Source organism: Castor canadensis, chromosome 2 (genome assembly GCF_047511655.1).
Source record: "Castor canadensis chromosome 2, mCasCan1.hap1v2, whole genome shotgun sequence".
Classification (NCBI taxonomy): domain Eukaryota; kingdom Metazoa; phylum Chordata; class Mammalia; order Rodentia; family Castoridae; genus Castor; species Castor canadensis.
Window position 1 is genome coordinate 182,934,786 of NC_133387.1, and position 11,308 is coordinate 182,946,093.

Sequence of the window (11,308 nt, forward strand, 5' to 3'; positions counted from 1 at the left end):
AAAACTATGCCAGGTTTCTAGGGCTCACGCCTGTAACACTAGCTACTCAGGAGGCAGAGATCAGGAGGATTGCAGTTCGAAGCCAGCCCAGGAAATACTTCGTGAAACCCTATCTTGAAAATAACCAGCACAGGGCCAGTGGAGTGGCTCAAGATGGAGAGCCTGCGTTCAAACCCCAGTAGCACAAAAAAAAAAAAAAAAAAAGAAGTGATGAAAACTTTAAGATGTGGGGCCTAGTAGGTAGGAGGTCTACAGGTCACTGGAGACATGTCCTAGAAGGGGATTGTAGGATCACAGTCGCCGCTTCCTCTTCTTCTTCCTTTTTTTTTTTGAGACAGAGTCTTGCTATGCAGCCCAGGCTGGTCTGGAACTCTCACTTTGTTTGTTTGTTTGTTTGTTTGTTTGTTTTCTAGGCCATGAAGTGAGCCCTTCTGCTCCACTCTGTGCTGCTACCATGATGAGCTGACTGTCCACACACCCAAAGCAATGGGCCAGTCAATCATGGGTTGGAATCTCTAAAACTGTGAGACAACATAACCTTTTTCTCCTTAAGAGTTGATTTAGCTCATGTTATGTTATAGTAATGGAAAACTGACTAGTACAGAAACTTCACATCAACAACTTGAGGTAATAGGGATATTATTGATTTTATAGGTTGAGGAACTAATGATTTATCTCATAAATAAATATAGTTCATTGTGAATAAAAAGCTTTAACCCATGTGTTGCATTTATCTAGGTTTAGTTTTTTGGTTTTGGGGTTTTTTTTTTTTTTTTGCCATAACACATTGCTTTTCAAATAACCAAATTTTCCCAACTATTTGGAAGAGAGGATCTCAATTCAAGGACAGACTGAGGAAAAGGTTATCAAGAGCCCCATCTCAACCAATAGCTGGGCATGGTGGTGGCTGCCTGTCATCTCAGAGATGAGGAAGTGAAAATAGGAAGGCTAGGGATGTGACTAAGTGGTGAGCTTCTGACTAACAAGCTCTAGGTCCTGAGTTCAAACCCCAGTACTGCCAACAAAAATTGTTTAAGTTGCATATGAAACTAGAGACAATATACACCAAGAAAGGGCCCACAGGTAAGACATCATGGAGCCTAAGTATACAATGTTCATGAACTCTTAGTGAGCAGGCTTTCTGAGGCCAGTCCACATTCTTACCCATAGATGCCAGAACCTCCAATGTTCAATGAACAATTTCAGCCAGGAGGGGACCCAGGACTGCCTGAGGGACAGGTTTTCTAAAACAGAAACAATTTCAATTTGAATGTCTTTTTCCAATGGGTAAAACTTTTTCTTTCTTTCTTTTTTTTTTTTTTTTGTAGTACTGGGGCTTGAACTCAGGGCCTACTACACCTTGAGTCACTCCATCAGCCTTTTTTTGATGTGTGTGTGTGTGTGATGGATTTTTTCAAGCTAGAGTCTCTCAAACTATTTACCCCAGTGCTGGCTTCGAACCATGATCCTCCTGATCTCTGCCTCCTCAGTAGCTAGTTATAGGTGTGAGTCACAGGTACCCAGCTAGGTTTTTCTTTCTGTAAAAATATTTTTTCCTGTATTTCAAGAGTCTATAAAACATTAAAACAAAACCAAAAATACTATAATACTATTCCTTTGCTCCTTCCACCCTACTTTCCTGCTTCCCCAGAGACATCACTTTCAACTCTTTTAATGGAATTCTTTGTTTTTCTGCAAATTTAATACTCTTTTTTGGGTGGAGCAGGTTTGAAGTCTCACTTGCTCAGGCTGGTCTCTTAACTCCTGGGCTCACTTGATACTCCCGTCTCAGTCTCCTGAGTAGCTGCCACTGCACACACCTTCCAGTATATTTTAAATAGCATGCTACTACTGATTTTTCATTGCTGAGGAATGAACTTAGAGCCTTGCTCAAACTAGACAAGTTCTCTACCACTGAGCTACATCCCAAGCCCTGATTTTTCTGTTTTAGACATTAACTATTGGATCTTCTGTTACGGAAGAGCAGGATTTATCTCACTTTTAAACTCTCTCTCTCTCTCTCTCTCTCTCTCTCTCTCTCTCTCACACACACACACACACACACACACACACACACACACGTGTCTCATCCCCTATTCCCCAATGTAATTACATCATAATTTTGAATATTAAATTGTTAAAGAAAAACTTGAGATGAGTTAAATTTAACAAAGTTTATTTGAGCAAGAAAACAGTTATAGAAAGCAATTTCCAAATGCCCTGCCCTTCCTCCACAGGTGTAGATTATATATATAGCCAGAGAAAAGGAAGTGATATACAAAAAAACAACCTGATTGGCTGAGAGAGTTGCTCAAGTGGTAGAGCGCTCACCTAGCAAGTGTGAGGCCCTGAGTTCAAACTCCAGTGCCACCAAAAACAAAACAAAACAAAAAACCCCAACCTGATTGACTAAAACTAGCATTTGCATTATATAGGCATGTTGTGAGGAGGCAAAGTCCTTATATGGACATGGGCGGATCAGTTGGCAGCCTGTGATTGGTTGGAGCTCAACTGATTTAATTGGCTCAGAGTCAACTGTTACAGGAATATACCCTTCAGTTAGTTTGCACTTTGTTTACATACTAAGCTTGGGTTTGAATATGAACACATGATGGATCATGTGTTGAAGGCTTGGTCCCCAGCTGGTGGCACTATTGAGAGATGGTTGGATCAGGAGGACACTAACTTCATCAATGCCTTAATCCATTGATGAGTTCATGCTGAACGGGCTACTAGTGAGTGGGGTCTAGTTAAGAAAGTGGGTTACCTTGGGCCTGCCTTTGGGGGGTGTATCTTGTTCTTGGTCCCTTTCTAGCTCTCTCTCTCTGCTTCCCAGCTGCCATGAGGTGAGCATCCCTGCTCCACTATATTCTCTCTGCCATGATGCTCTGCCTCACCACAGGCCCACTGCAATGGGGTGAAGCAACCACAGTCTGAAATCTGAATCAAAATAAATCTTTCCTCCTGTAGTTTGTTTTTATCAGGTATTCTGTCAGTGAGGAAAGGATGCTTAACACAGTTTCACAGGTTGCAGGTGGCTACATTGATCCAAAATTTATCATCCAGCTATGGAAACAGGCCAAATCTATCAGTTTAATAAAGTCTTACTAAAATTATTAAGTCACTAAGACTGTATATCAAGTGAGTCATATAGTATACTATCATAGGATTATTTTTTCCTTTCTTGAAAAACTTTTTGTTTCTTGGAAGTTAATAATACAAAATTTTCCATGTGCCTGAGTTTTAAATGCAATCCGTCTTATGAGGTCAGGTGTAGAATTTTCCACTTATGGTGTCATGTCCTGTGCTCAAAAAGTTTCAAATATTGCAGGATTTGGGACTTTGGATTTTCAGAGTAGGGATGTTCAACCTGATATAAATAATCAATATTAAAAATTGTCAAAATAGCTTTTTGCCTGCCACTACCAGTCAGGCAGAGTTAGAGACCTGCATACCCTTAAAATTTGGCTTCAAGCTGAGTGCTGGTGGCTCACGCCTATAATCCTACCTAGTTGGGAGGCTAAGATTAGGAGGATTGAGGTTTGAGGTCAGCCCAGGGAAATAGTTCTTATGACCTCATTTCCAAAATAACCAGAGCAAAATGAACTAGAGGCGTGGTTCAAGCAATACAGTGCCTACTTTGCAAACTTGAAACCCTGAGTTCAAATTACAGTCCACCAAAAAAAAAAAATTGGCTGACAGAGTGGCTCAAGTGGTAAAGCACCTGCCTATAAAGTATGAGGCCCTGAGTTCAAGCCCCAGTACCGCCAAAAACTGGCTTCCCCCATAACCCCTACCATGACCAAGGAAGGCATTGCTCCTGGAGTTGTAATGGACATTACACTGCTTTACAGGACATGCTGAATACTGTTTGCATCCACAATGGCCTAGCAAGTGAATTCATGGAGCTGCCAAAGCTTTAGACAAGCACTGAGCCCATCTTTGTGTGCTTGCATCCAGCTGTAATGAGCCTATGGAGGTCAAGTTGCCTGTGTACTGAGCACCAGATCAGCCTCATTAAGGATTATAGAAGAAGCTAGGGGAATGGTTCAACCTCTGCAGACTTGATACAGAGAGAAAACCTGGTCAAGTGGTTGATTGCAGTTCTGTGGTAGTTAAGGTCTATGGCAAAGAATCTCAGGCCAAGAATGTTATCCAAGAGTACTTTGAATGCTAGAAATGAGCAAATAAAATTTTTGGATCATTAAAAAAAAAAAAACTAAAGCAAAATACCAAGGTAGTTTTAAAATAAACAAATGAGTAGAGAGTGCTTTTCTTTATGGTAGAATGACTGCCCATAAGTTTAGAAGGAATAAAGAAAGGATAATAAAAGGACTCAACCCAGGATCATTTGTGGCATTTATTGTCATGGCTCTTTATTTTATTTATTTATTTATTGGGACTGGGGTTTGAATTCAGGACTTCACACTTTCAAACAGGCACTCTACCACTTGAGCCTCCAGTCCATTTTGCTTTGATTATTTTGGAGAATAGGATCTCTTGAACTATTTGCCTGGGCTGAACTCAGACTGTAATCCTCCCTATCTCAGCCTCCCAAGTAGCTAGGATTTCAGGCATGAGCCACCAGTGCCCAGCTGTCTTGGCTCTTTAGTTTCTTTTAATTTGGACAATTCTTTGGAGTTTCCTTGACTTTAATTACCCTGATGATTTTTTTTTCAGACCAATAATTTTGTCGTATATCCCTCAGTTTGAATTTCCTCTTGACTTTTTTGTCAGGAATAGTACAGAAGTGATACTGTGTTCTTTTTACTGCCTCCTTTCAGGTAGTACCTGATTTTAATTCATCCCTTTACTGAGACTGTTAATTTTGACACTTGATTAAGGTGCTTGTCTGAGAGGTTTTTCCACTGCTAGGTTTTGCCCTTTGTAATTAATAAGTATTTTGTGGAGAGGTACTTTGAGGCTATTTATCCTTTTGCTCATCAAGCCTTTTCTCACTGCTTTTAGTTTTTTTTTTAGCTGAATGATTATTATGCCTAATGATGATCTTCCAATTTCATAATTCCTTCTAAATTTATTAGTTGTCATTCTACTATGAACTATGTTGGTATGGCAGCAATGGGGTTTGAACTCAGGACCTCATGCTTCCTGCTCAGGTGCTTTTACCACTCGAGTTACTCTGCCAGTCCCTATGCTCAGATTTTTTTTTAAGGGAGTCCCCCTTCAAGCCGCTCTACATCTTTGTGACATGTCTCTGTCATTCTTTAAGCAATTCTTCACTTTTTTTTGGCAGCACTGGGATTTGAACTCAGGGCTTCACACTTGCTAGGCAGGTGCTTTTACCATTTGAGCCATGCTCCCAGCCCCCATCTCTTCACATTTTGCCACCGTAAGATGGTTAAGTTCATCTTATTCTTTCCTTATTTCAGTCCTAGAAATAATCTTGTCCCTGAGGAACTCTGGTTTCTTTTAGTGGGGAAAGGTATTTAGAGACCAAAATTAGGGCACTAGAGGTGTTCATTGCTCTTGGAGTGTGCTATTTCCAGGCTTACTTGGTGGACAAAGCTAGGGAATATGTGTACATAGATACATTGGTACATATGTACACCATGCGTTTGCATTTACTTCTCTATCTACCCAATAAGCCATTATTTTTCCTTTACATATCTATAAATTTCTTTTTGTTCTTCTTGCCTTCAGTACATATGGTCATTTGATTACCCGTCATGTTTTTGCTGCTTTGCCCTGGCTCGACACTGAGGACTGCCTCACCATTTGGCTGTAAGCCCCCTTGCAGACACTTGCTCCTTCCTCCCCAGACTCCACACCTTCCTCAGGTTCTGATCTCCTAAGCTGTGTGGCTGCCAATACTCCCTGGACAGATACCCTCCTTGCCCTGCTCAGGCTCTGACACCTAGCTTAGGGCTACAGTACACATGTACACATACACATTTGGAAGCTCTCTTCAAGTCCTGTGGGCTGTAATACCTGCAAGGCTCTGGCTGCTGTCCCTACTCCCTCCTGCCCTCTTCATCCGGGCTCAACACCCATGTGGATTTCTCCTGCCTCCCCTGGGCTCCAGTATGCACTCCTGGCTGGCTGCCACCAGAAGCCCTTCTCATCCTTGTCAGGCTCCAATAAACCCCACATAGATGTCTACCTTGCATTAGGCTCTTAGACTAAATTAGTCAAGAGGAGGGGAAGAGAGGAAGGAAGACAGGAAGTAGGACTTTGCCTAATCTGTTTTAAGTGCTTTTGTTTTCTGTTTGTTTTGGAGTCTCTGAATAAGAAGTCTTCTCTTGCTACCTGGATTCTCAGCTGTCTCTCTCTGCTTGTGTGCAGAGGGGAGTGGCTGATTGTCATTTGGGAACTGCATTGACTTGGCTGGGCTGTTGCATTAAGGTGTTCAAAAGCAACATCTCTAGGTCTTGCTCCAGGAACTAGACCTCCATCTTTCTGCTGGGATGAAGGATGAGGGAGGAATTATTTGGAGTCACTGAAGTGATCTGGAGGTCTAACTGCATAATGAGTCAATTTCCAACCAATCTTGTCCATTTTTGCTTTTCATCCCAACTTCTGAGGATACCTGTGCCATCAGTTCCTGAGCCTTTTGGAAATTCTCCAGTGAAAATCAGGTTGCTTCCGGCTTTCTCTGTCAGCTCAGTATGTAGGTGTGTCCTTACCATTCATCCCCTTTCCTGTCTCCGTTGTCCTTAAGAGCTTGTGAAAAGTACCTTTTCTGCCACTTTGGTGGGTTTTGGAAGGGAGTAGAATTAAGCTCATGTTTACCTGCTGTGTCTTACTGGAATTCTGGTGTGAATTTGCCTCCATGCCTCTGTCCCCAGCATTCCCAGCATTCAAGGTCAAAGATCCAGATGTAATTCTTTTTGATTTACATGCTCTTTTAATCCCTCATCCTTTTATTCCCTTGTATTTTCTTTCACTTTGTTCTTTTTTGTCATCTCTTTCACTGTGTCCTGTTGAATTGCCATTGTAATGTGAATAATAATCTTGACTTCTCCCTTAGCCTCAAATCAAATTTATCCCCAGATCTGTTGATTCTTCCTCTTAAATATCTCTCCATCCTGCCAACTCTCTTGTGCCTGATCCTATTACAACTTTCCTTTCTCACTTGGATCATCTTTTGTTTTTCCTGCCTCTGGTTTAGCTCTCTTCCTATGCATTTGTGGTGAGTAATCTTGATTGTCCACTTAGACTGAGAAGTGCCTCATTGATTAGTAGTCACACCTCTGGGTGTCTCTGAAGACATTTCCAGATCATGAATATTCTGACCTAATGAATCCATCTGTAGATGGATTCACAATTTGAATGGACTATTGTGTGTGTGGGGGGGGAGATGGAATTGTGGAAGGTGGGGTCTGGTTGGAGGAAGTAGGTCACTGGGGGGCATGTCCTTAGGGTCTTGGGGTCTATACCTTGCCTTGGTCCCTTCCTGTTACTGTTCCACCTGCTTTTTGTCTGCCTTGATGTAACTATTCTTCCATGCCCTCCCTGCTGTCATGGACGAAACCTCTGAAACTGAGCAAAATAAATCTTTCCTCCCTTAAATCATTTCTGTCAGGTATTTTGTCACAGTGACACAAAGTATGACTACTACCGCAGAATTTCATTTTCTATTATACAAACATGGTCATGGCACTCCAGCACTCAAAACCTTTTCTCAGGGTCGTGGTTTTGAATTTTTGAATTTGAAGGCTTTCAGGTGATCATGTGCTCTTGAAGTCTTTGCAGTTCCCACTACTCCTTGAATTACATTCCTTGTTGTCATCTGCCTTGCTCTGAAGGCATCTGAGTTTTTATCACCTGCTTTAATGAATTTCCATTGCTACTGAGTAAAGAACAACCTCTTTAGCTGACCTACAAGTCCATTTATTGATCTGTTCTGCTTCCCTCCCTCCAGCTCCATCTTTCCCCTTAACCATTCTTAAGCCAAATTCCATCTTGCCTGGGGCTTTTTATATGCTATTCTCATTCTCCCCTTCTCCCATTCCTCTGGCTAATTTAGACTCAGCTTTCAGGTTTCAATGTAGATATAATTTCCTTTAAGTCATGCCAGTTCTGTGCTGCTCTGATAGGCCCTTCCAAAGGTCCTCTACATCCTCTGTAATAGCACTTACACACCAAATTATGAATACCTGCTTAATGGTTCATCTTTATATCCCCAGAATTCGCCTCAGTATTTGACACATAGGAAACTCCCAATAGACATTGTAAATTAATAAATGTATTTATTAAGCTTATGATGATGGGTCAGGAGCAGGTATAAGCTTTTTATATGGACATTATCTCCCTTTCTCTTCACAATAGCCCAGGCACAGATACAATTATCATGTTATCCTCTTTTGGTGAGGAACTTGTCTCAGAAATATAAGGCAACTTGCCCAAAACATATAGCTATTAAATGACAGATTCAGGATTTAATATAAGCCTGTAAAACCCCGAGTCCTGTGCTCTCAACTATTTGGGTGATCACTGCGTCCTTCACCCCTTTAATCTCGTTCAGGAAACCACCATTCCCTCCTCCTGGCCTGCAGCCTGGACCTGGCAATCTCTAGAAACTTGTTCTTTCATGGTTCCCTTGCAAGTAGACCTCATTCTCCCATGCTCTGTAGTGCGCAAGGCTCGAAAGCTGGATGGCATTCTTGTTGCATCCCACAGCTTCCTTCAGGTGGAGTTCTGAGATTTAGCAAATAAAAATATGGGGAAGAGCCAGGCATGGTGGTACATGCCTGTAACCCCAGCACTCAGGAGACAAAGGCAGGAGGATATGGAGTTCAGGGTCAGCCTGTGGTATGAAGTGAGACTCTGTCTCAAGAAACCAAGGCCTTACCAAGTGCCAGTGGTTCACTCCTGTAATCCTGGCTACTTGGGACATGTTTGCAATATGGGATGTATCGTCATATTACACAAGTTCGTGTGCTCCAACCATTGCAGAAACCCTGACCTCAGCTTGTATTTGCTCCCTAGAGGCAAGTATCATTACTGGCATGTCCAGCTAGTGTTTATCAAACTGAATCGAAATTCTGTACAGGTGAGACATGAAGGAGGGAGAGGAAAGTAGTCACTGAGAAGCGGGAGAGGTAGGAACTAGGTCTGAGAGAAGGCATCTTAGATGTCAATCTGTGAAGTGGAAAATTGAAAGCAGCAGCATCTTCAAGTTGGGGAGAGATATGGATACATTTGTTTTAAGGAGTCAGCTCGAAGCCAGGTGTGATGCCCACACCTGCAATCTCAGCAAGGTCATGAGTTCGAGGCTAGCCTGGATTATATAGTGAGACCTTGTGTTAAAAAAAAAAAAAACCAGTTCTGATAGCAATGTAAAAAGTAGATTGGACATCAGTAGGCTCATGCCTGCTTTGCAAACATGAAGCCCTGAGTTCAAACCCCAGTTCCATCAAATAAAAAAAAGAAAGACTGGTATGTGAAAGAATATTCTGAGGGCTATCACAGGCAACATATAACATATGTTGACAATATGTTACACAATGTATATATTGGCAAGATGCAATTCAGGCAAAAGATAACAAATGTGTACCAAGATAAGAGCAGCAACTGTACCCCATAAATATGCGCAATTAAAAGATAATGACAGTGGACACAGAGAGGCTAAGTTGTAATATCACAATATTTCTAAAGTAAAGCTGATCAATTTAATTCAGAAGGATACATTAATTAAAGATAAGATATATTAATTAAAGATAAGACTGCCCTCCCCCTCCTCTGCCCATCCCCCCCCTACCCCCCATCAGGTTTCTGATTTGAGTGACTGATAGCCATTAGTAGCCAGGACACATAATAGAAGAAGACCAAGAGGGCTGGACATGGTGAGAATGAAGGGCTAGTGAGATAGTCAGAATAGTTATACAAGTCAAAAGACCAAATTACAAATTTAGAGATCTTCACCCTTTTTTTTTTTAAACCCTCTAGTGCTAGGGACTGAACCCAAAGCCGTAGGGCTGATGGAGTGGCTCAAGTGGTGAACCCACAGCCTTCTGCTTGCCAGGCAAGCTCTCTACCACTGAGCTAAATTCCTAATCCCTCATTTAAAGATCTTAATTGGCTTTATTTGTGATTCTAGAATCAGGCAGTAGTTCATTATATAAAATAGAATGTGTTCCAATGAGCTGAGCAGAAGTTGGTTTATTGTCAGAGAAGGGGTGAAGAAAGCAAAAACAAAGAAGAAAGAGTGGATTGTTCATTTTTCACCCCCAGGTCTCCCCACTCACAACACAGACCAGGGACAGGCCTGGGCTGAGGTTTACATGGGGTAGGTTTACTTCGCCTCCTTTTTCTGTACAGCCAGTGTAAGAGAACAGTCCTATGGTAAGCACCAGGAAGCCTGGATTGGTTTTTTTTTTTTTAAAGCTGTTTTCTTTGCAAGGGTAAACTGGAGACCCAGGATAAGAGAAAAATAACTGATTGGGTAACAACAGGTTGCTTTTCTGTAAGGATTAAAACAGGAAATTTCATTATCATGTTGATGGAAACTGGCCTGTGTGGGAAATTTGGCTGCTACTTCTCTCTTGATTTCTCAGAAGGTCAGATAACAACTTAGTTTCAGTTTTGACAAGCAACTTTTGTATAAGGACTCCATTTTGATTCTTAGCTTGGTCCACTGAGGACTAATGCAGGAGCTTGGTCCAAAACAGTGACTTTCTGTAATTTTTGTTTAACATACAGAAAATCATAAAATGGGAACACAAGCCTAGGAACTATGTTATTTGGTGGTTGTCAACATACTAATGCCTGGTGACTTTGTCTTGGTTAGGGGGTGAGCTAACCCTCAAAGGAGGAAGATACCAGAAAAGGCAGAGTCCTGGGAGGCAAGGGAGAAAAATACAGAGAAATAGTGAGTACTCAGCAATGCCAGGGGCTGGAGAGAAAAGTGTCTTCTGAAATCTCTCAAGATGCTTAGTGGGATTTTGCTGGGGGTGTGGGAGAGCAAAGACCTAAGGGCAATTGAATTTGGGAAATCTTGTGCTAAACATATTTGAACACATCTTCTAACGTAGGAATTTACATTTAATATCTTACTTCACATTGCGAATTCCCCAAAAGGAAGCACATTCATTCATTCATTCAATTAAACAAATTAATACAGTTACAAAACAGACAGGGTTCTTGGCCTCAAGAACTATCAGGTGACTGCACACCAGTGGCTCATGTCTGTAATCCTAGCTACTCAGGAGGCAGAGATCAGGAGGATCATGGTTTGAAATCAGCCCCAGCAAATAGCTCACGAGACCCTGACTTGAAAAAAACCCTTCACAAAAAAGGACTGGTGGAGTGACTCAAGTGGTAGAGCATCTGCCTAGCAAGTGTTGGG

General features: G+C 41.7%; 1 non-coding gene and 1 pseudogene across 1 annotated transcript; one reads left to right on the top strand and one right to left on the bottom strand.

Annotated features, from left to right (window-relative positions):
• Positions 1–3,798: 3,798 nt before the first annotated feature.
• Positions 3,799–4,177, top strand: LOC109681320 (small ribosomal subunit protein eS12-like; annotated as a pseudogene).
• A 6,013-nt stretch (positions 4,178–10,190) lies between these two features.
• On the bottom strand, positions 10,191–10,322 carry LOC141421134 (small nucleolar RNA SNORA51). The gene has a single exon (XR_012445808.1). It is a non-coding gene; the product is annotated as a small nucleolar RNA SNORA51 (small nucleolar RNA).
• Between the last annotated feature and the right edge of the window lie 986 nt (positions 10,323–11,308).